Raw genomic sequence first — 22,959 nt, 5'->3', positions numbered from 1 at the left:
TCTCTCTGTCTCTCCCTTTTTAGTGTCTTTATCTGGTTTTGATATCAGGGCAATGCTGGCCTCTTAGAATGAGTTTGGAAGCTGTCATTCCTCTTCTGTCTTTTGGAATAATTTGAGAATAGGTACTAACTCTTTAAGTCTTTGTTAGAATTTACCTGTGAAGCCATTTTGTACTGTACCTTTGTTTGTTGAGAGATTTTTGATGACTGATTCCATTTCATTGCTGGTAGTAAGTCTGTTCAGTTTTTCTGTTTCTTTCTGATTCTTTTTGGAAGGTTCTATGTTTCTAAGAATTTATCCATTTCTTCTAGGTTGTCTGACTGTTGTCATTTTTTTTTTCATAATAATCTCTTATAATCCTAAATATTTCTGTGGTGGTGGTGGTGATTTCTCTTCTTTCATTTTTTATTTTGTTTACTTGAGTCCTCTCTCTCTCTTTGATTTTAGTTAGACATTTATTGCTTTTGTTGATCTCTAAAGAACCACCTCCTAGGGGTGCCTGGGTGGCTCAGTGGGTTAAAGCCTCTGCCTTCAGCTCAGGTCATGATCCTAGGGTCCGGTGATTGATCCCCACATCGGGCTCTCTGCTCTGTGGGGAGCCTGCTTCCTCATCTCTCTCTGCCTGCCTCTCTGCCTACTTGTGATCTTTGTCAAATAAATAAATAAATATTAAAAAAAAACACCTCCTAGTTTCACTGATCTGTTCTGTTTTGTTTTTTGTTTTGTTTTGTTTTTGTTTCTATTTTGTTTCTTTCTGCTCTAATCTTCATTCTTTCTTTCTCTCTACTGGTGTTTTTTTTTTTTTGTTTTTTTTTTTAGCTCCTTTAGGTATAAGTTTATGTTGTTTATTTGAAATTTTTCTTGTTTCTTGAGGTAGGCCTGTGTTACTAAAAACTTCCCTTTTAGGATAGCTTTTGGTGCACCCCAAAGACTTTGGACTATTGTTTTTCAGTTTCATTTGCCTCTGTGCACTGTTTTTTAAAAAGATTTTATTTATTTATTTGACAGACAGAGATCACAAGTAGGCAGAGAGACAGGCAAAGAGAGAGGAGGAAGCAGGCTCCCTGCCAAGGAGAGAGCCTGATGTGGGGCTTGATCCCAGGACCCTGAGATCAGGACCTGAGCCGAAGGCAAAGGCTTTAACCCACTGAGCCAACCAGGCACCCCTCTGCACATTTTGATTTCCTCTTTCTGGAATTCTGTTTCCTTCCCCCAGATTCAGGAAATTTTCACCTATTTCTTTCTTCAAATAAATTTTCTGCCCCTTTCTCTCTTTTCCTTCTGTGAATCCTGTAGAGTAAATATTAATAAACTTGATTGTGTCACTGAATTCCCAAACTCTATTTCCATCTTTTGTTATTATTTTTCTCTCTCCTGTTCACTAGGGCAATTAACTTGCTCTCCATTACTATGTCCCCTAGGTCACTCATCCATTCTTTTACTTCCTATTGTTTATTATTTATTCCATTTGGTGTGTTTTTATTTTTAGTTGATGAATTCTTCATCTCTGATTGGTTCTTTTTTATGTTTTCTAACTCTTTATTGAGGATCTCAGTGAGGTTCTCCAGCCTTTTCTCAAGTTCAGTTGAGTACCTTTATGAGATTACTTTAAATTCTCTATCAAGCATATCATTTCTGCTTCATTTAGCTCTCTTGCCTTGATTTTGTTCTGTTCTTTCATTTGGGACATACTCCTTTGTCTTCTCATTTTGTCTAGCTCTGTGTCTATTTCTATGTGTTAGGAAAGTAAACTACATCTCCTGCTCTTGAAAGTAGTAACCTTATGAAGAAGAGGTCATGTCATGCCTTGTAGTGTAATATCCCCTATTCACGAGAATCTGGTGCTTCAGGGTTATCTCCTATGTTTGTTGTGTGTGCCCTACTATTGTGGCTCAGCCACTTTTGCCTTTAGTCATCTGCAATGGCTCTCTTTGCCTGTTGTGGGTAGGATTTGGTCCTGGTGTTTTTATTGAACAATCTGAGGCTGCCTTTGGCTTGAATTAATTCAGACCGGACATTTGCCAGAAATGCAGTAGCACTGAACTGTGTTGTCATTGGTAGGTGAGATCAGAAATCAGATCTAATATCTGCCCTCAGCCTATTGTTAGGGCCAGTAAGACTGGAGATTTCTTCCCTGTCCCTGAGTAAGAGTCACTTTGGAAAGGTCTGCCCCCTGCTGGAGCTGCTTGCACACTGTAAGTTTGTGCAACTGCTTTGTTTGAGCACATGCTGAGGGTATATTGGAAGGTATATCCCTGAAAAATCCCAGGCGTTTTCCAAACTGCTGCTTCTGGGGCACCTGGTGGCTCATATGGCTGTGTCTGCCTTCAGCTGGGGTCTTGATCCCAGGGTCCTCGGATTGAGCCCTGTGTTGGGTTCCCTGATCAGTGGAGAGCCTGCTTCTCCATCTCCCTCTGCTGCTCCCATTGCTTGTGCTCTTTCACTCTGTCTTTCAAATGAATAAATAAAATCTTAAAAAAAAAAAAAAACTGCTTCTGTGCTATATATCAATGAGGCTGTTTGTTATGCTGTCTCTTAAGGGCAAGGACTCAGTTTCCTATTACCCTCTGCCCTCTTAGAGCCAAGTCCACACATTTTTAAGTTTCTAGGTATTTTGATTGTAGAAATTTGCAAAGTTAACCCTTTCTGGTTCTCAAAGCCACATGTTATGTGATTCATTTTCTCCTTTTGGATCCCCCATACCCTGGGTGCCTGGGGTGGGTCTGTTCCTCTTCTCCTTCCATTCCTGCAGCATCCCTCCCTCCTGCTAATAGTCCTACAGGTCAGTTGGCTCCCATCCTCATTGCTGAATCTCTTTGATGTGGCCTCTTTTCTACATTTACTTGTGGAGAGTTTGTTCTGCCAGAGTTTGGGTCATTTTCTGGGTTATTTACACTGATGTGGATGTTATCAAGGTCTATCTGTGGGATGAAGTGAGCCCAGGATTCTCCTACTCCACCATCTTCTCCACAAACTCTGATATTTAACTCTTTAAATACATTTGTTCAACTCTGGAGGAAAAGCAAAATTATTTTAAAATTTATCATTTATTGCTTATATTCTGGGAGAAATTATTAATGAAAATTAATATTTGCTTCTATTTATTGTTTTCTCATAAAACTAATATATAAATAAACAAAGAGGTTTCTTTGTTTCAACTTTGGTTTTAAAGGTGAATAAAATGTATTTAATTCTGGAAGGAAAAATCAGATGCATAACATGATTGATTCTAAGTTGATGAAAATTGTCCATTAGATTTTCCACTTCTACTTTCTCTAGAAAGAAGTCAGTATGCTTATCTTTAATCCTATTTTGCAATAGTAAGTGGTTCATCATTGGGGGGAGCCACTGTTCCTGGTTAGCTCTTCTTGGGTATAGCCTCACTTTTAAATGGTACCACAAGGCTGCCAAAGTTCTTACATGGCATGGTTTTGACCCTCCAGAGTAATTTCAGACTATTCTGTCTTTCTCTTGCTTTACTTTGCCCATGGATAAACCTTACCCATTGTTCTTTTTCTTCATCTTCTTTTTCTCTCCACTGTATGCCAAAAATGGCATTTTGTCAACAGATGAACTTTGCTCTACTTTAGGTATGAGAAAAGTATATGTTGGTTGTTTTCCTGCTTCTTTCAATTATTTTTCTTTCTCACCAGTGAGTCTTCTCTGGACTTGCATTGTCTTCCATTTCTGGTTAGGTATGGGGTTGGGGTATAGACTGATTGTTTTGGCTCTATGAAACATAGATAAAAAGAAACATCAAGAGAATCCAGACAAGCTTGTGGGAGGGAGTTCTGCATTTGGGGAGAATCTCCAGGCAAAGATAAGTGTTTTGATATATATTTATTCATGATAAAATATTCAAGACAAACAATTATATAGAAAGTGATGGTTGATTGGGATGAAGATTTGGGTATATTTTGTCCTTAATCTATAAAATAGAACAGATGTTTTAATTGTTATTTATCTTCATACTTATATGTGTATTTTATTATTACCATATTGCTTGTATGTGTATACACAATGATAGAGCAATCAGTAGCATTCCCATCAAAAATCTATCTATAAAGTGTTTTTTAAATTTGAGAGATAGATGATATTGTGAAAAGAGGAAAATTGTGAAACATCTATCTAATTGGAATAGCAATGCACTGAGCATTTAGATTTTGCCTTATATGGAAAGAGATTTAACAGAAGAAAGGTCATGGAATGAAAGATTAATTATCAAGGTCTTCAAAGAGACTTTTAATTTAAAATATATTTAGGCTGAACTACTTTTGAATAGAAATGACTAACTTTAATACTAGAAGTTGACAAAAATTTAGAAAATAGTAATTCAAAAATCCAGCTTAATATTTGATTCATAAGCCTTTCTAACGTTTTGTTCATTGGCTACTTGGTTTTCAGTGAACAGATATAAGAACTTATTAAAATTCATAACCCAAGACTCCCACTATGCATGATACCATGGTATCATGGGTGGAAACAATATGAGATAATCCAAATGAACCAGTTAATGTGAAGCAGCAAAAATCTGCTTAGAAGGTGTTTTTAATTAAATGCCACTTAATTATTATAATCTTATTCTAAATAATTTTGCAGAATAAATCACTGTGAATTCAGTTATTTTTGGTCACTAAATGAAATGATCAAATAAGTTTATATTAAATGTAACAAAGACTTGTTTAGAAACTTCCACATAATCAAAATTTCAAAGTCATCATTCCCTAATAGTCCATATTTCATGTGTTTGAATGAGAAATTGTTTATATACATATATAAGCATGATACCTAGCAATATATTTGAATACAATACACTGTACAAAATATTTTTGTATTTGTTATTTTAAATGGTAGTATTGTTTTGCAAAGCTTTCTTTACTTATAAATTTATATTTTGTAAGTCTAAAAAATATTTTTTATGACTGAGACAGCTTTTTTTTTATTTTTTTTATTTTTATTTTTATTTTTTTTAAAGATTTTATTTATTCATTTGACAGAGAGAGATCACAAGTAGGCAGAGAGGCAGGCAGAGTGAGAGGAAGAAGCAGGCTTCTGAGCAGAGAGCCCGATGCGGGGCTCGATGCGGGGCTCGATCCCAGGACCCTGAGATCATGACCTGAGCCGAAGGCAGCGGCTTAACCCGCTCAGCCACCCAGGCGCCCCCAGCTTTTTTTTTTTTTTTAATGACCTTAGAAATGTTTTGCAAATAAATTCACTTAGCTATTGCAATGTGTTAGATACACTAAACATCAGTGGGCTTAAAGTTCAGAAAATTTTGCTCAATGGGAAAATTCAAATTTTGTAAAATGTAAGCCAACAGGGTCAGCATCCTGATTTTTTTCAACTCACTCTTGTATTTCTGATATTCATAAGATGGATTGTTAACTGAGACAAATAAGCCCACACTATAAATGGCATAAATTCAATGAGTGAGAATATAGCTCCAAATATGGACTTAGAAAAAGAATAAAAGGATAAATTTTGGAATGCAAAATAATCTGAGGTTAGGCAAATAATGAGAAACAGAAAATGATCTACCATGTAAATATTTTATCTTACACAGCTTAAAGTATATTGCTATAAATAATGCTGGGACAAAATTTTGATTAAAAACAAATTTCTAAGTCCCAGCCACTGGCCTAATTCAAATAAAGAAGGGAATACTCATATTTTGTATAATGATTTTGAAATTCGCATTTTCTTTCCATTTTACATTTAAGATCTCTTTCTATATACATTTTGGCCTTCCTGTTGCCATGGCCATTATTCATGCAAATGGGTCTGTGGAGGGGAAAACTTCCTAAATATATAATTACAATGGCCATACCTTAGTTGCTGTGCTTGAACTGAAAATGAATTCCCAATAAATCAGGAGTGGAAGGTGAACCACCTCCCTCCCACTCTTCCTCCCTTCATTCCTTCCTCCTTCTTTCTAGTTTCCTTCCTTCTTTCTTTTCTTCCCATCATCACCCATTTTTCTCATGCATCCTTTGTGCTTCCCCTTTCCACTTCTTCTTCTTTTTTTAAAATATTTTATTTATTTATTTGACACAGAGAGAGAGATCATAAGCAGGCAGAGCAGCAGGCAGAGACAGAGGAGAAGCAGGCTCCCTGCCCAGCAGAGAGCCCAACGCGGGGCTCGATTCCAAGACCCTGAGATCATGACCTGAGCAGAAGGCAGAGGCTTTAACCCACTGAGCCACCCAGGTGCCCCGCCCCCTTCCCACTTCTAAGTAGCAATCTCAAATTGGTTCAGTCAAATAACCAGGGACAATATCTCTGTTTTAAGATCAGCTTAATTCCCCTTTGCCATAAAATGCAATGCATTTACAGGTCTAGACATCTTTGAGGGGCTGGGCAGAGAGCATTTCTGCCTTCTACAGTGAACACTACATTATACTTATTTTCCATATACTTCTTCTCCACAAATCCTCATGTGATACAGAATGAAATAAGGCCTTTTTTGTAAACCAAAAAATGTGGAATTTTCATGCTTTATTTTAAAACATTTGTTGATGAATTATATAAAATGTATTAATGCAGATACTATTTCTTGGTTTATAAAATAAAATAAATTATTTATGAGATACAAATCCTCCACTGATATGTTCTGTACTTAGAAGAGCTATATATCACCACTACCAATGACATGTCTAATAGAACCCAGTTATTGAATCTGAAGCCACACTTTGCTGAATTAACTTGTTTCCTTTAATACCAGAGGCATTATATACTTTTTTTGGTAGAGACATGTATCTTAGTACTTAAGTCATAGTAAGCACTTAATATATACCTAATAAATAACTTCTCTTTTTTGGAGTTTTATATTAGAAAAATATTTCTACAAAAATTATTATATTTTTTTCTTATAATTGTGAATCTCACATTATTCTTCTCTTCAGGTTTCTATCAGGATGTTTGAAGGAAAGTTACTCTATTCTATTCCCTTTTGTATTTTTAGTAGTTGCAATAAAGTCATGTGTTTTTAGGCCCTCAATATATTTAGATTGATTAGATTAAGATTCAAATGATAGATTTTTCCTCATGATTTTTACTGTCTTCTCTAGAGAAGATTTTTTTTGTTGCCAAACTTACTAAGAATAGGTCAAAATTGTTTAAATTAAAGATTAATTGGGAGATATGAAACATTTAAGAATACTTGTTCAAATAGAAAGTAGAGAGTACTCTGAATCAGAACTATCTTAGCATCAGGAAAGCAAAAACTCTCCTCTTACTCAGCAATGACTTTAGAAATGCAGTTTCCATATACAGGAGATAAGTAAATTCTAATTAGCTTTGTCTATCAGCCAACTGTTTCAATATATTTAAACTCATCAGATTATCTTGACAACCTCCTTGTGTTTAAATGTGTCTTCTTGAAATTGTAAATTGGTTTAATGTATGCATTAATATGAATCCTATTTTAGCAAAATACACATACATATTAATTTGAAATATAAAAAATGCTAAACCTTATCACAGAAATAAGGTAAGAAATATGGGAGAAGTTTAGAAAGTTTTGAATGAGTCCAAAGTTAAATAATTTTTTGGTAGGTCAAGCCCAATTGTTAGGAAGCTATTAATTGTTATTCTACAAAGAACCAAGTATCTGCCTTCCTTTTACATTTTTTACAGTTAATGAGCTAAACTTACTATGAAGCAAAAAATAATGCTTATTGTCTCATCCTCTGATTTTAAATTTAAACTTTAAATCTAAACTTCTTTGACGATGGTCCCTAAAACTGAATTATATACAAAAGCAATCAGTATATAATTTTGAAATATTTGTGACCTCTGTCTGAACTCATTTGTTAAAAATGCCCAGAACTCATGATTTTTTTCCTATTTTTCAAAGTGAAAAGTGCATTTCCTCATTGTAAAAGCAATATTAATACAGAATAGTAATTCAAATCCTAAAAAAGAATTAACAAGAAGGTAACAAAGATAGAACTAAAAATCCTGTCATCTAAATCCTTTAGGTATTTTCCTTTACGTACATAGAAATTATTACATGGTCATATTGTACATGATATTTGTAGCCTATCAGTTTATTTGTAAAATTGTGTGCCTTTCCATGGCTATAACTGTTTATGTATGTTATCATATATTGTTTTATGTCAAGTGTTCCTTTGGTGGCTATTGTATCACTGCTTTACCCAGCCCTCTACTGATGAAGATTTAGATTGTTGCCATAGTTTTAATTATGAAGGTCCTGAGAGATGCACAGAAATGCCACAATTGCCCATCTATGTAGTTAACATCTACATCTAGTGCCCAGGAATAGTTAATTAATAAAAAGATATCCCCTTATAAAATTTGTGTGTGTATTGAGCTTTTAAAGTTTTATCTATTTTATTACTTCTGCCAAAGTAGGGGGAAAAAACCCATTGAGTTTTGTTTACTAAATTTTTCTATTGTATTTTCTTTCCTCATTTATAAATTTCAGTTTTAAAATTCATCATTTAGTTCCTCCTGGTTTGTTTTGTCCTCATTTTAGTCTTTCCCCTGCTTTCTCAAGATTAACTTCTGTTGTTCACAGTTGTCTAGGAATCTTTTGCCTATCTCTTATTTTTAACTTGTTTTTTTATCACTTTATTTTAATTTTTTTTTTGGTAAACAACATATGTGTAGATTTTGTTTTACCCATTCTAACAATTATGCTCTCTAATCAAGAAATTCAGCATGTACACATTTAGTGTTATAAATGATAAAATTGTTTTTATTACTTGCATTTTATTTTATGTTGGCTATTTATTTTACTTTGCTTTTGTTTTCTTTTCCTTTTATTATTTTGCTGGCTTTATTATACTTGTGTTATTTCCCTTTTTTGCCTTGCTAATTATGTTCTGCTCTGCTTTTCAATATGGTGATGCTTATCTTTCTATTCCTAACAATCATGATTTAATATATCTTCTTTTCCTTATTATATTAATCAAAGCAAATGACAATTCCAGATAAAAGCTTTAGAAAACATTTGCTTCCCCACCTCTGTTTTTTGCTTCCTGTATTATTTAGAATGAGCTAAGTTATGATATGTAGGGGTGGGGGAAAATCTCCAAATCTCAGTTGCTTTACACATTAAAGTTTATTTCTTATTTATGCAAAGTTTGTAGGAGCTTTAGCAGCTCTGAAGGGAAGCTCCTTAAGCTGTTTCCATCTTTCGACCTGACCATCTCAATACATGCTCCCCCTTAGTGGTTGTGGTACAGGAAGATAAAGCTGAAGCTTCAAGGAATGTGTTTATATGCCTCACTTACTCTCACATTTTATCATCCTGAATTGGTCACATGGTCCCACCCTACTGCAAGGAAGGCTGAAAAATATTGTCTTCATTTGTACTGAAAGGAAATTATGTAAACCGTATTGTCTCTGTTTACTTTTCTACCCTTTACAAATTTTTCATCTCCTGAGATAATTTAAAACTTTTACTTTCAGCCTGGTATTGTTGTCTACATATTTCATTCCTGAATAGTTTTATAACATTTTTATAAGCAAATGGGCATCAGAAGGATTCCTTATTTTTTTAAGGAGGAAAAAGTATTAGATGTATTTGTTGGAAATAAGGAAATATTAGAAAAAGCAGTAAGTGGGGAGGATGTCACATTGATTTTTTTTAATCTTTCACCTATAAACGTAGGTGGGTCAAGAACAGAGCGTTCAGCCAAATGGAACAGAAAGTCCAAGTACAGGTCCCACTACCAGTGGCTTTGGTTGCAAGTTTTTCCTCATGTTAATGATGTCTTGTTAAGAAAAATTGCATGCAAAAAGGTACAACAGGCTGTAAGTGTGGTAAATTGGTCTAACTAGCTCCATGTAAGGAAAATTCCTGTAAGAAATGTAGGAGAGCTTCAGACAATGAAGTTTTAAGAAAGTGCTTTTGGGTTATAAACAAGAGAAATTGTTTTAATCCTGAGAGCTCAAGAGTTTCTCGGTAATTGTAGAACTATAGCATTTCATATAATATGATTCAAGTCAGTATAAATGAACAACTGCTGGTGGACTTTTTAGAGGAGATCTTGGAAATTGGAGTAGGAGACTTTGTAATTTGGCTTGCTTTATTAACCACATGGCTGCTTGCTACTTTAAATTCTTTCTTTGCTCCTTACTGTCACCAAGGTGACTGTGCCCATGCCAAGGTGGTAAGATAGTTAAAAGGGAGAGTCAAAAATTGTTAAATATATGTCACATTCATTCACACACACAGGCGCGTGCGCACGCACACACATGCACACACCCACACACATGAACACTCATATAGTCTGATGCACATAGGTATACGGGTATAGATATTTGTGTTTATTTTTATCGTTCCCATTTTTGAGATCCATGTTCTTACTCAATTTTACTGAGTTAAAAGAATGTATCAACTATATTCTGACAGTCTCTGTGCAATTTGCATAGTGCTATCTTTCTTTCTTTTTGATGGGGGAATGGTATCTTGTCTAGCTATGGAATTCTTGAAAGGCAGATCATTTTCTCTCAGTAGACTGTAGATGTTATTTGATCATCATCTTGTTTTCTGTACCAGATATGAAAAGTCTGATCATCATTCCTTGATAAGAAGTTTGTTCTTTCTGTAGGGAAACTTCTAAGATTCTCTCCTTATATTTGTTACTCAACATTTTCAAAAGCATGGGTACATCTTTTTAACAAATTAATCTTGCTTGAATTTCAATGAGCTCTTTTCTGTCTGAAGAATCAGTCTTTTTTTCTTATCACAAACACAAATAATCCTTTATTACTTGCTTATTTGTCACTTCTATACTTTTACTCATTCTGGAATGTCTACATTTGGATATGTTCTGAAGCTATTCAAGTTTTTTATCTTTGCTTTTACTAGTTCTATTTTTATTCTTTATTTTGCCACATGTTTTGGCATTACTCTTGACATTCTAATCCAATAATTCTCAAATTGATCACCTACTTTTTTTAGTTTGTTGACTGAGTTTTAAATTATAAAGTTATTTTAAAAGGTATTACACACATTTTATTCTTGATTTTAAAATGTAGAGATCTCTTACTGTTTTTTACTTAAAAGTCCTAGTTTTATTTACTTGTTCTAGGTATGCATCTTGTCTTTCCTTTCTTTGGTTCTTTGATGTCCTATGTTGTTATTTCTCTTTATTTGTTCATGAATTTTTGTGGCCTCACCTAGCAAGCTAGGCTGTTAGTAATTGGTGGTAGCACAGTAATTTCTATTTTTGTGACAGGTGATGAATCGGGGATCATCATTGATCCCTCTCTAGGTGTTCACAAGTATATCATTAGAGACAGGCCTTTCTAGAATCAGATGTGAGCCTGATGAGAAAACAAGCCAGGGAAGGCCTTCTCACTATTATTGACAGTACTTTGTTTTCTCCTGAGCATTTCGGTAAATTTATGTCCAGGGACATCATTTATGATTATACAAGAATCACACTGCACAAGAATGACCAATCAAAGGATGAGTAGGGACTGAAAACTCTCTAATGATTCTCAGGCTAAACCATGTACTCAAAAGAGAGGAATGTAGTTGGCTTTTTTCTCTTTGCATGAAAATCCTTCATGGAATAATAGTGGTCCCTGTTTAAAATTTTGTCCCTGGTCCCAAAGCTAGATAAGCCCACCTCTCTGTTTCAGGACCTTTGATCCCACCAGGATTAAAAAAAAAAAACAAAACAGCATAGCTATTGATGTCTTTATCTTCCTCAGGTAATAGTGGACCTGTTTAATTAATTGCCCTCTCAGGTTTCTGCTAGTGTGCCTATTCAGGTGATGGTCTCACTCTGGAAAGAAGGAGAAAAGGCAGCTAGGAGGAAGAACAATTCAGATATATCTATATACACTGTCATCTTGGTAGGAATTGCACATTTTATTGCTTCTAGATAGCACTTTATTAGACATAAAATCCTTTATCTGTTATGTATTTTGCAAATATATTTATCACAATTAGTTACATTTTATTCATATGTATTTATTTTTTCTTTTGGGAAGAGGGTTTGGTGTGCATATGAGCACATTTGAATGTGTGTATGTGTTTACTGCCATATGTGAATTATAAATTTAAAATGTACCTGGGACACCTGGGTGGTGTACTCAGTTAAGCATCCAACTCTTGGTTTTGGCTCAGGTTGTGATCTCATGGGTTGTGATCTCATGGGTCATGAGATTGAGCCACATGTTGGGCTCTGAGTTCAGCAGAGTCTGCTTGGGACTTTTTCTCCCTCTCCTTCTGCCCCTCACTTGCACTCAGGCGTCTCTCTCAAATAAATAAATAAATATTTTTAAAAATTAAAGAAATGTACCAATAATTTACTTTATGACTTTTGAATTTGACAGCAATTTGATTTTATTATACCAACTGGTTCTTAACAAGTGTTCATACACACATAGACATACCTGATTGGCTTTGATGATTGCAGAGCATTTCACTATTTTATAATTTAACTGATCCCATGTTGATTTAAATTTTGTTATTTCCAACATTTTACATTTTTCAATACTATTGTAACAATACTTTTTAAATTATCTTTCCACAAATAGTGTGAACAAGTATTTATTGAATATCTACCAAGTGATATGCAGTGTTCAAGGCCCCAGGGATCAGAGAGTGAAGTATTTCTTAATATGTAAATTCCTAAAAAGAAATTTCTGGATCGAACGAATATTACTTAAAATTTTCTAAAATATTACCGATATTCTTTATAAGTTAGTATTTACTTACATAGTTACTCACAGTATAACATACTGCTTATTACATTTAGTTTTGCTTTTAGTGGTTAGTATTCCTCTTTTCAAGATTGCCAATTTAAAACATGAAAAATAGCACATTATTGTTTTAATTTGATTTTTTTATTTGTGTGTGATTGAGCATCTTCTCATATGTTTAATTATTATAAATGTATGTTCTTAAGTAAATCACTCTTTTTAACTAGGACATTTGTCTTCTGCTTATTGATTTCTAAAAGTTCTTTATACATTAAAAATAGCAACTCTCTGTCATGTAAATTAAATATTATTTTTCTCCGAAAAATAACTCAAAACTCAGTGGCAGAAAAGAGTCAGCTGTAACCCGATAAGTGACAAAGGGGTTTCTTCCCCTTACAGAACCACTGCCAGAGCTAAGGAACATCACAAAGCTTCAGTTCTGTGAATGCCTCCCAGATGCATATCACCAAATGGTACTGCTATTCTTGGGTAATTTGATTGGCTAGTTAGAAAGCAGCCACTTCATCACTTAGTTCAGAAGCATGCTCTCTCTGGGACCCCAGGCCTTTTCACACTCTACTTTTAACTGGGAGCTGAATTCATTTCTTATCTAAGTCACTTGCAGAGTAAAACCCAAATCTCACCCTGGTTGCACAGAGCAACTAGGTACTTATAAAGGCCTTGTGTACAGCAAAATATGAGAAACAGGTTGTAATGAACCCTGTGATTGTAATTTGCTTAATTTTATTTTTAATGTCATTAGCCACTCAGGAAATTTAAATATTTAAATCAATAAGATTTTCCTACTGAAAAAATTCTTGTGCCTTTTCCAGAAAGTAATCACACATTTCAAGAGATGTTTTCCTTCATTATTATTTTCAAAAATATTTTGAAATAGTTGAAAATTTTTTTGTATTTTGCTAGGTTTGTAAAAATGTTATAAGAGTATAATAAATTCTTATGTACTGTCCTGTTGCTCCATCAATTTACTAATATTTTCAATAGAATGGATTAAAAATTTAATCAGCTTTATTGAGGCATAATTCACATAATATAAAATCCACTTGTTTTTGGTATACAATGTAGTATTTATAGTAAATCTACGGAATTATGCAAGCATCACTACAGGCCAATTGTAGAATATGTGCAGTAATTCCCTGTTCCTACCCCAGCTCCAAGCAACCACTAACTTACTTTCTGCCTTTAGTTTTGCCTTTTCTGGAACTTTATATAAATGAAATGCAGTATATGGTCTATTGAGTCCAGCTTTTTCTCTTATCATGAGGTTTTTGAAGTTTATCTCTGTTTTAATACCTGTCAATATCTTTTTCCTTTTATCCATTTACCAGTTGATAGACATTGGATAGTTTCCAGTATTTGGCTATTATGAATGAACAGTGCTCTATGAACACTCATATGCAGAATTTGTATGGACAAAGGCTTTCATTTGTCTTGAGTAGATACTAGGGGTAAAATTGCTGGATATGGTAGACAGAGAAATTGGCCCCCAAAGATGTCCATGTTCAATCCATGGCAACTGTTATTATGTTACCTTTCAAAATAAAATATATTTTATAGATGTGATTAACCACTCTAATAAGGGAGATTATCCTGGCTTTTTCAGGTGGACTCAATGTAAACACAGGGGTCCTTATCAGAGGCATGTAGGATGCAGCATTGTTAGAGTCTGAAAGGAAATGTGGTGATGGAAGCAGAGGTCAGAGGAAGAAAGAGAGAAATTTTCAAAATGCTACACTACTGATTTTGAAGGTGGAAAAAAGGATCATGAGGCAAAGAATGCTGGTTTTTAAGGTTGGAAAAGGCAGGAAAATGGATTCTTTGTAGAACCTCCGGAAGGAATGGAGTGATGTTGACACTATGGGATACCGTTTGGGACTTAGAGCCACTAGAACTGGAGGTTAATAAATTCGTGTTGTTTTAAGCTACTAATTTAGTAATTTGTTATACCAGTAATAGGAAAACAAATATACTGGATTGTGTAGCAAATTTATGCATAACTATATAGTATAAAAAATTCCCAACTTGTTGCCGAGTGTCTGCAGCATTTATACTTACCAATAATGTATTAGGGCTCTAGTTTCGTTTTGTTTCTTTTCTTTCTTTCTTTTTTCTTCTCTTTCTTTGTTCCTTCCTTCCTTCCTTTCCTTTCTTTCGACAGAGAGAGAGAGAGTGCATGCACAGTGTGGAGGGAGAAGGAGAGAGAGAATCTTAAGCAGGCTTCACACGCAGTGCAGAACCCGACACTGGGTTGGATCTCACAACCCTGAGATCAGACTTGAACTGAAATGAAGAGTTCAGTGCTTAACCTTAGCCACCCTGAGACCCCTCGTTTCTTTCCATTCTTACCAAACACTTTTTATTGTTTGTCTTTTTAATTATTGTCTATCTTTTTATTTCTTGTACATCTGTGGTTATTTCCCATTCCCAATGGTGTACATTATGCACATTGCATATTTAAAATTTTTCTCTAAAAACCTTCACTGAAATTTTGTTTGTATTATTGCTCTTGCTAAAGCACCTGCACTCAGTCCTCTTTATGCCATTTTTTGTTTTACTTTTTATTTAATCAATTTATGATTTATAATTATTAGTGCATTTCAATTTTATGTGGTTATGATTGGTTATCTTTTTCTAGATTACTTTTCTGAAGGTCCTTATTTTTATTTTGAAAACAATCTAAGTACAAATATAATGTTTTTATAAAATAAAATTATTTGGATTTCATCAGTTTAATGTTAAACATTCTCATTGCCACACATTAAAAAGTAATCTTCAATTTTATTTTTATAATTTTTCCAATAATTATTTAAATAATTTTTAAAAGTTTTTATTTTAATTACCTGGTGCTCAGGAAATATATCTAGTAAGAAGTTGCTATTGCTGATGTCAGATACATTGCTACCTCTGTTCTCCAGGATTTTGATGATTTCCTGTCTCATATTTAGGTCTTTCATCTATTTTAATTTATATTTGTGCATGCTGTAAGAAAGTCGTTGAACTTCATTATTCGGCATGTTGCTGTCCAGAACTGTGATGTCCCCAGCTTTGCTCTTCTTTTTCAAGATTGTTTTGGCTATTCAGTGTCTTTTGTGGTTCCATACAAATTTTAGGATTGTTTGTTCTAGCTCTGTGAAAAATGCTGGTGGTATTTTGATAGAGATTGCATTAAATATGTTGACTGCACTGGGTAGTATAGACATTTTAACCATTTTTATTCTTCCAATCCATAAGCATGGAATGTCTTTCCATTTATTTGTGTTATTTTCACTTTCTTTCATCAGTGATTCATAGTTTTCAGAGTACATGTGTTTTACCTCTTTGAACAGGTTTATTCCCAGGTATCTTATTATTTTTGGTGTGATTGTAAATAAGATTGTTTTCTTTTTTTTTTCTTTTATTTTTTTTTCAGTGTTCCAAAATTCATTGTTTATGCACCACACCCAGTGCTCCATGCAGGACTGTTTTCTTAATTTATCTTTCTGAACTTGATTATTGATATACAGAATTGTGACAGATTTCTGTAGATTGATTTTGTATCCTGCAACTTTACTGAATTTGTTTATCAGTTCTAGAAGGCTTTTTGGTTGAATCTTTCTGGTTTCCTATATAGAGCATCATGTCATCTGCAAATAGTGAAAGTTTTATTTCTCCCTTGCTGGTTTGGATGCCTTTTCTTTTTGTTGTCTTATTGCTGTGGCTAGGACTTCCAGTACATTGTTGAATAAAAATGGTGAGAGAGGACATCCTTGTCTTGTTCCTGACCTTAGGGGAAAGGGTCTCAGCTTTTCACCTTTGAATATGATGTTAGCTGTGGGGTTTTCATAAATGGTCTTCATTATGTTGTGGTATATTCCCTCTAAATATACTATGTTGAGGTTTCCTATCATGGGTACATGTTGTACTTTGTCACATGCTTTTTCTGCATCTATTGATGATCACATGGTTCTTATCCTTTCTCTTATGGATGTGATGCATCATGTTGATTGATTTGCAAATACTGAACACCACCCCCCCACCCCAGCCTTGCAATCCAGGAATAGATCCCATTTGATCATGGTGAATTATTTTTTTTAATGTACTGTTGATTCAGTTTGCTAATGTTTTGTTGAGGAGAATTTTTGCATCTATATTCATCAAGGATATTCCCCCATAATTGAGTGTGTGTGTGTGTGTGTGTGTGTGTGTGTGTGTGGGTGTGTATGTGTGGTGTCTTTATCTGGTATTGGTATCGGGGTAATCCTGACCTTGTAAAATGAATTTGGAAGTTCTTCTTCCTTGTTCTTGGAAGAGTTTGAGAAGAATAGGTATGAACTCTTCTTCAAATGTTTGGAGAATTCACTTGTGAAGGCAGCTGGTCCTGGACTATTTTTTGTTGGGAGTTTTTTTTATTACTGACTCCATTTCTTTGCTGGTTATCAGTCCCTTCAAATTTTCTATTTCTTCTTATTTCAGTTTTGGTAGGTTACATATTTGTAAGAATTTATCCATTTCTTCCATGTTGTCCAATTTGTTGGCATACAGTTTTTCATAATATTCTCTTGTTTTATTTCTGGTTTTGTTGTTATTTCTCCTCTCTCATTTGTGATTTTATTTATTTGGGTCCTTTCTCTTTTTTTCTTGATGAGTCTGATTAGAAGTTTATCAATTTTATTGATTTTTTTTTTCTTCAAAAAACCCACTCCTGGTTTCATTGTTCTCTTCTATTACTTTGAGGGTTTTTTTGTTTGTTTTGGTTTCTATGTCATTTATTTATACTCTATTATTTCCTTCCTTTCTTTGGTTTTAGGTTTTGTTTGTTCTTTTTCTAGCTCCTTCAGGTGCAAGGTTAAGTTGTTTATCTGAGATTTTACTTGCTTCGTTAGATAGGCCTATATTGTTGTAAACTTCCCTCTTGGAACCACTGTTGCTGCATCCCAGAGGTTTTGAATCATTGTGTTTTCATTTTCAGTTGTTTCCATGTGCTTTTTTAAAATCTCCTCTCTTATTTCCTGCTTGCCCCATTCAATGTTTATGACATGTTATTGAACCTTCATATGTATATATATATGGACTTTCCAGAGTTTTTCTTGTGGTTGACTTCTAGTTTCCTAGTGTTGTGGTCAGAAAAGATGCATGGTATGACTTGAATCTTTTTTAATTTGTTGAAGCTTGTTTTGTGACCAACTATGTGATAATTTCTGGCAAATGTTTTATGTATCCTTGAGAAAATGTGTATTCTGATGTATTACAATGGTATGTTCTGAACATACCTTTTAAATCCATCTGGTCCAGTGAATCATTCAGAGCTATTGTTTCCTTGTTGATTTTCTATTTGGGTGATCTGTCCATGATATAAGTGGGGTGTTAAATTCTCCTTCTATTATTGTATTACTATGGATTAGTTCTTTTATGTTTGTTATTAACTGTTTTATGTATTTGGTGTCTCCCATGTTGGGTGCATACATATTTACAATGATTATATCTTTTTATTGGATTGTCCCCTTTATTTTTATATAGTGCCCTTCTTTGTGTCTTGGAACAGTCATTATTTCAAAATCCATTTTGTCAAGTATAAGTAATGCTACTTCTGTTTTCTCTTGATATGCATTTGCCTGAGTGTTTCTCCATTCCTCAATTTCAGTCTGCAAATCTCTTTAGGACTAAAATGAATATCTTATAGGCAGCATATTGATGGGTCTTGTTCTTTTTTAATATTTTATTTATTTATTTGAGAGAGCAGAGAGAAAGATTGAGAGCATGAGTGAGGAGAGGGGCAGAAGGAGAGGGAGAAGCAATATCAATATATTTTGCCATTTTAATTATAATATATCTTGGTGTGGATCTGTTATTTTGTTGTTGTTGTTGGTTCTCTCTGTCTCCTGGATCTGGATATTTGTTTCCTTTTCCACATTAGGGAAGTTTTTAGCTATTATTTCTTCAAATAAATTCTCTGCCACCCCTTTTTGATCTCTTCTTCTGTGACTTCTATAATATAAATATTATATAATATTATTATATAATATATATTATAAATATCTATAATATAAATATTATATATTATATAATATAAATATTATTGTGTTTGATGGCCTTACTGATTTCCCCAAGTCTATTCTTGTTTTTCATAATTGTTTTTTTCTCTCTTTTCTTCAGGTTGATTACATCACTCTGTCTTCTAGGTCATTAATTAATTCCTCTGCATCTTCTAGCCTTCTGTTCATTCCATCAAACATGTTTGTCATTTTGTTTACTGAGTCCTTTATCTCTGTTGTTATTCCTTATCTCTGTGTTTATGGTCTCATTGATGTGTTCCACTCTTTTCTCAAGTCCAGTAGTATCCTTATAATCATTGCTTTAATTTCTCCATCAGACATATACTTATATCTGTTTCATTTAGATATCTGGCCACAGCATTCTCCTATTCTTTCATTTTGGACAAATTCCTCTGTCTTCTCATTTTGCCTAAGTCTCTGTACCTGGTGTGTGTGTGTGTGTGTGTGTGTGTGTGTTAAGAAAGTCAGCTATATCACCTGTTCTTGAGGGAAATGGTTTTATAAAGAAGAGGTCCTATGGTGACCTGAAGTGTAGTATCCCCTATTCCGCAGGGCCTCATGCTTCTGGTAGTATCTCCAATATGTACCGTATGTTTCTGCTGTTGTGTCACGTCTGCTTTATCCTTTAGGCCAGTTGACTACAGAGGTTCTCTTTTCCTGTTGTGGGCAATATTTGATCCCTGGCTTGAATATGGTATATTTTAATTAAGTACGCTCTAATGTACTTGTGAAATGAGACCTGTTGCTGCCACCACTGGAACCAAGACCTCACAAAATTCTCAGGTCAGGGAACGCCTGGGTGGCTCAGTTGGTTAAGCATCTGCCTTTGGCTCAGGTTGTGATCTTAGGGTTATGGGATCAAGTCTTGCATTGGGTTCCTTGCTCAGCGGGGAGCCTGCTTCTACTTCTGCCTGCTCTGCCTGCTGCTCCCCCTGCTTGTACTCTCTCTCTCTCTGACAATTAAATGAATAAAATCTTGAAAAAAAAAAAAAATCCCAGGTCAGAGACATGGTGTTGGCAGGTGTTTGGACTGGGCTTCTGGGAAGGGGCACATTGGGACTGAGGCAAACTGGACTGGGTAGGACAGTTCTTCCAGGGTGTAGGATGCAGGGCTTTGTGTAAGTAAGTTAGCATGGAGTGTTGGCACTGTGCTGGTTCCCACCAGTAGCTCTGTGTTTATGCTGAGGGGCAGACATGGGAAACAGTGCCTGTCCATTCATTTATTCTCAGAGGAGTGTCTCTGGGACAGGTCTGAGATGAGCAATTAACCTCCCCACTGTGTGCTCCAGATGCTCTTTAGATCAGATCACTGTTTCCATGCTGTATGTACATAAGCCTTTGGTCTTACCTTTTCTCTGAGAATAGCACCGTTGTCCTAAAATGTCTCCTAGAGCCAAGCATGCTGACCTTTAAAACTCTGGGCTCGAAGCCCCTCTGTTTGCAAGAACTCACCAAGTTCAAGCCCTCTTGCTTTCCAAGCCAACTGCTATGTGGATTCATTTCCCCTGTGCACTCCTCTGTGTACCAGTTTGTTTTTCACCCTTCTCCATTACATGGCTCCCTCCCCACTGCAGCAGCGATGACTCATTTCTCTCCCAAGCCATGTCTCCACACTTTACCTTCTTTGATGTGGCCTCTTCTCTGCCTTTAGTTGCGGAGTTTGTTCTGCCAGTCTTCAGATCAATTTTTGGGATATTTAGGATGATTTGATAGTTATCTATTTGTATTTGTGGGATGAGGCAAGCGTAAAGCCCTACTACTCTGTTGCCATCTTCCACTCCAATTTACCCTTCAAGTATAAATAATTTTTAAAATGGTTACTTATGGTCAGATTGTTTTTCTCTATTTTTCTGTTGTAAGTTTCTACATATCATCCAGTATGGTCAAAGAATAGGGCACAAACTTAGTGCTGTTGTAAATTACCCAGATTTTCAGCACTTGATCAGTTCCAGATAGTGTTCAATGGAAAATGAATTGTTGTCCAAATCTTTTATAATGTCACTTATTTTAGCTAGTCTCTGAATCTGTCAAATTCATAGGGAGGCATATTAAATTGATTATTATAAACATCTTGCATATTGAGTAACTTTTCACTATCAATATTTCTTTGTCTATGAATTCATGTTTGTAGTGAATTTTAACATTTTTTAATTAAGAACATTCAATATAAGACTACAATTTTACCCAAGTCATGTGTGTGAGATTTACTTGTATTCTTTCTGGCTACCATATGAACTGTCCTAAGGCTATTTGGTTCTGGTTGTATTGTATCTAGCAAATCTTTAGGGACTATTTTCTAGTTTCAGTAAAGATAAAGTATTATTTTGTTTAGGCTCTTTTATTTTGCATTTTTTGAAGACTTTCATAGGGGAAGTGTAGAACTATGGATATTTTGGAACAATCACTTCTGAAATTTTAGTTGGGTTCTTATTGACATTCTCCATTGTCCTTGTTACATGGTATGAAGTCAATATATATTTAGTTTGAATAATTTGACTAACATAGTGTTTTCTAAAATGTCTTCACATATTTTAGAGGTTTAAAATTTTTGTTTTTGAAATAGTTTGGAAAATTACTAAAACAAAGACAATATATCAAATGAAAACAATAACTACTACTATTCATTGTATGTCTAATATATGTTAGGCACTGAAATATACATTTGGCTGAATAATTCTCATTTAAATCTTACAATGTCCTGGGGCGCCTGGGTGGCTCAGCGGGTTAAAGCCTCTGCCTTCGGCTCAGGTCATGATCCCAGGGTTCTGGGATCGAGCCCCGCATCGGGCTCTCTGCTCAGCGGGGAGCCTGCTTCCTCCTCTCTCTGCCTGCCTCTCTGCCTACTTGTGATCTCCATCTGTCAAATAAATAAAATCTTTAAAAAAAAAAATCTTACAATGTCCTTTTAAGTTATTTCTATTATATTCATTTGTAATTCTATCAACACAAAAACTTAAAATCAGAGGCCCTAAATATCTTACCTGATTTCTACAACATTCTATTAGTGAATAGAAAATAGTGAAAAATATTTTCCTTGATTCCAGAACCTAGTCATTATGTAATATAGCTGGTTAAAGAGAATTAGTGTTTTTAGTCATGCAGGTACCATTGTGTATATTTTGAGAATAAATTCAGAAGATAGTTTTAAACCAGAGAGTTATGAGATATCATGATTTAGAGAATCAATAGTGGCTGAGTATATTCCTACCTATCATTACTCATTCATTTATCCATTCAACAAATAAACATCTCTGGTGGCTCTTGCTCTGAAAAGCAATAGTCTGAATGCTGAAATAATGGAAAAAGGAATTACACTCATGGATTTGCTTATGGTCTGTTAGGGGAACTACTATATAGCCTGATACAACTATGTAACTATAATATAGTTTATGGAAGAGAGGGACATGATTTCTTTGATTAGTCAATACCCTTTCTAAAAAGCAGTTTAAGTTCTACTCAAATTTTGCTACATAAGTTTTCCCAAGATTGACTGATAAACTCTATCAATTTTGTAGTTTCCCATCATAATTTGTATTCTTACTCCCATTTTGTGTATGCTTTATCTAACTACTTCAAAATGTCTTCTATCTCCTCATTTCTCAGTACATACAAGCATTAAAATCTGGAAAAAATTTTATTTTCTTTTAAAAATATATTATTTCTAGTATGTATTTTTTGATAATTAAATTCTGCTTTTTAAATAATGGGTTACTATTGGGTCTTATAGTTTCCTATATTCAGGCAAATATACATTTTTTTTTCAGTTCACTGATCTTAATCTATTTGCAAAAGCTGGAGGGTTCATACTGCTGAGGTATGCCATCTGTGCAAGGAGAAAATGATCTCGTGGGCAAATCATAACAACCATTAAAGATGAAGATGCTATTCCATTTCATTTTGTAGCTTGTGATGGCACCTTCTATGTTGATATCACTATATTCTTCTTTAGATGGCAATATTAACTGTCCCAGCCTCATTTTACTTCAAATTAATTTCAGAAAGTCTCTTCTGCTAACTTTAAGTAACAAAAGTAACTGATTAGGTCAAGTTAGAAGACATACATATTAAACACAAATTAATATGTCTTCACATTTTCTATCCCCCAAATATGAATATCAAATGCTAAAAATCTTATGTTTTTTTCCATAAGACTAAGGTTGTCTAAGTTATTAATACAGATATTATAAAGGCAAAAACAGAGATGTTATATTTAATTTTA

This window comes from Lutra lutra, chromosome 4, assembly GCF_902655055.1.
Source record: "Lutra lutra chromosome 4, mLutLut1.2, whole genome shotgun sequence".
Classification (NCBI taxonomy): domain Eukaryota; kingdom Metazoa; phylum Chordata; class Mammalia; order Carnivora; family Mustelidae; genus Lutra; species Lutra lutra.
This window is presented reverse-complemented; position numbering follows the sequence as displayed.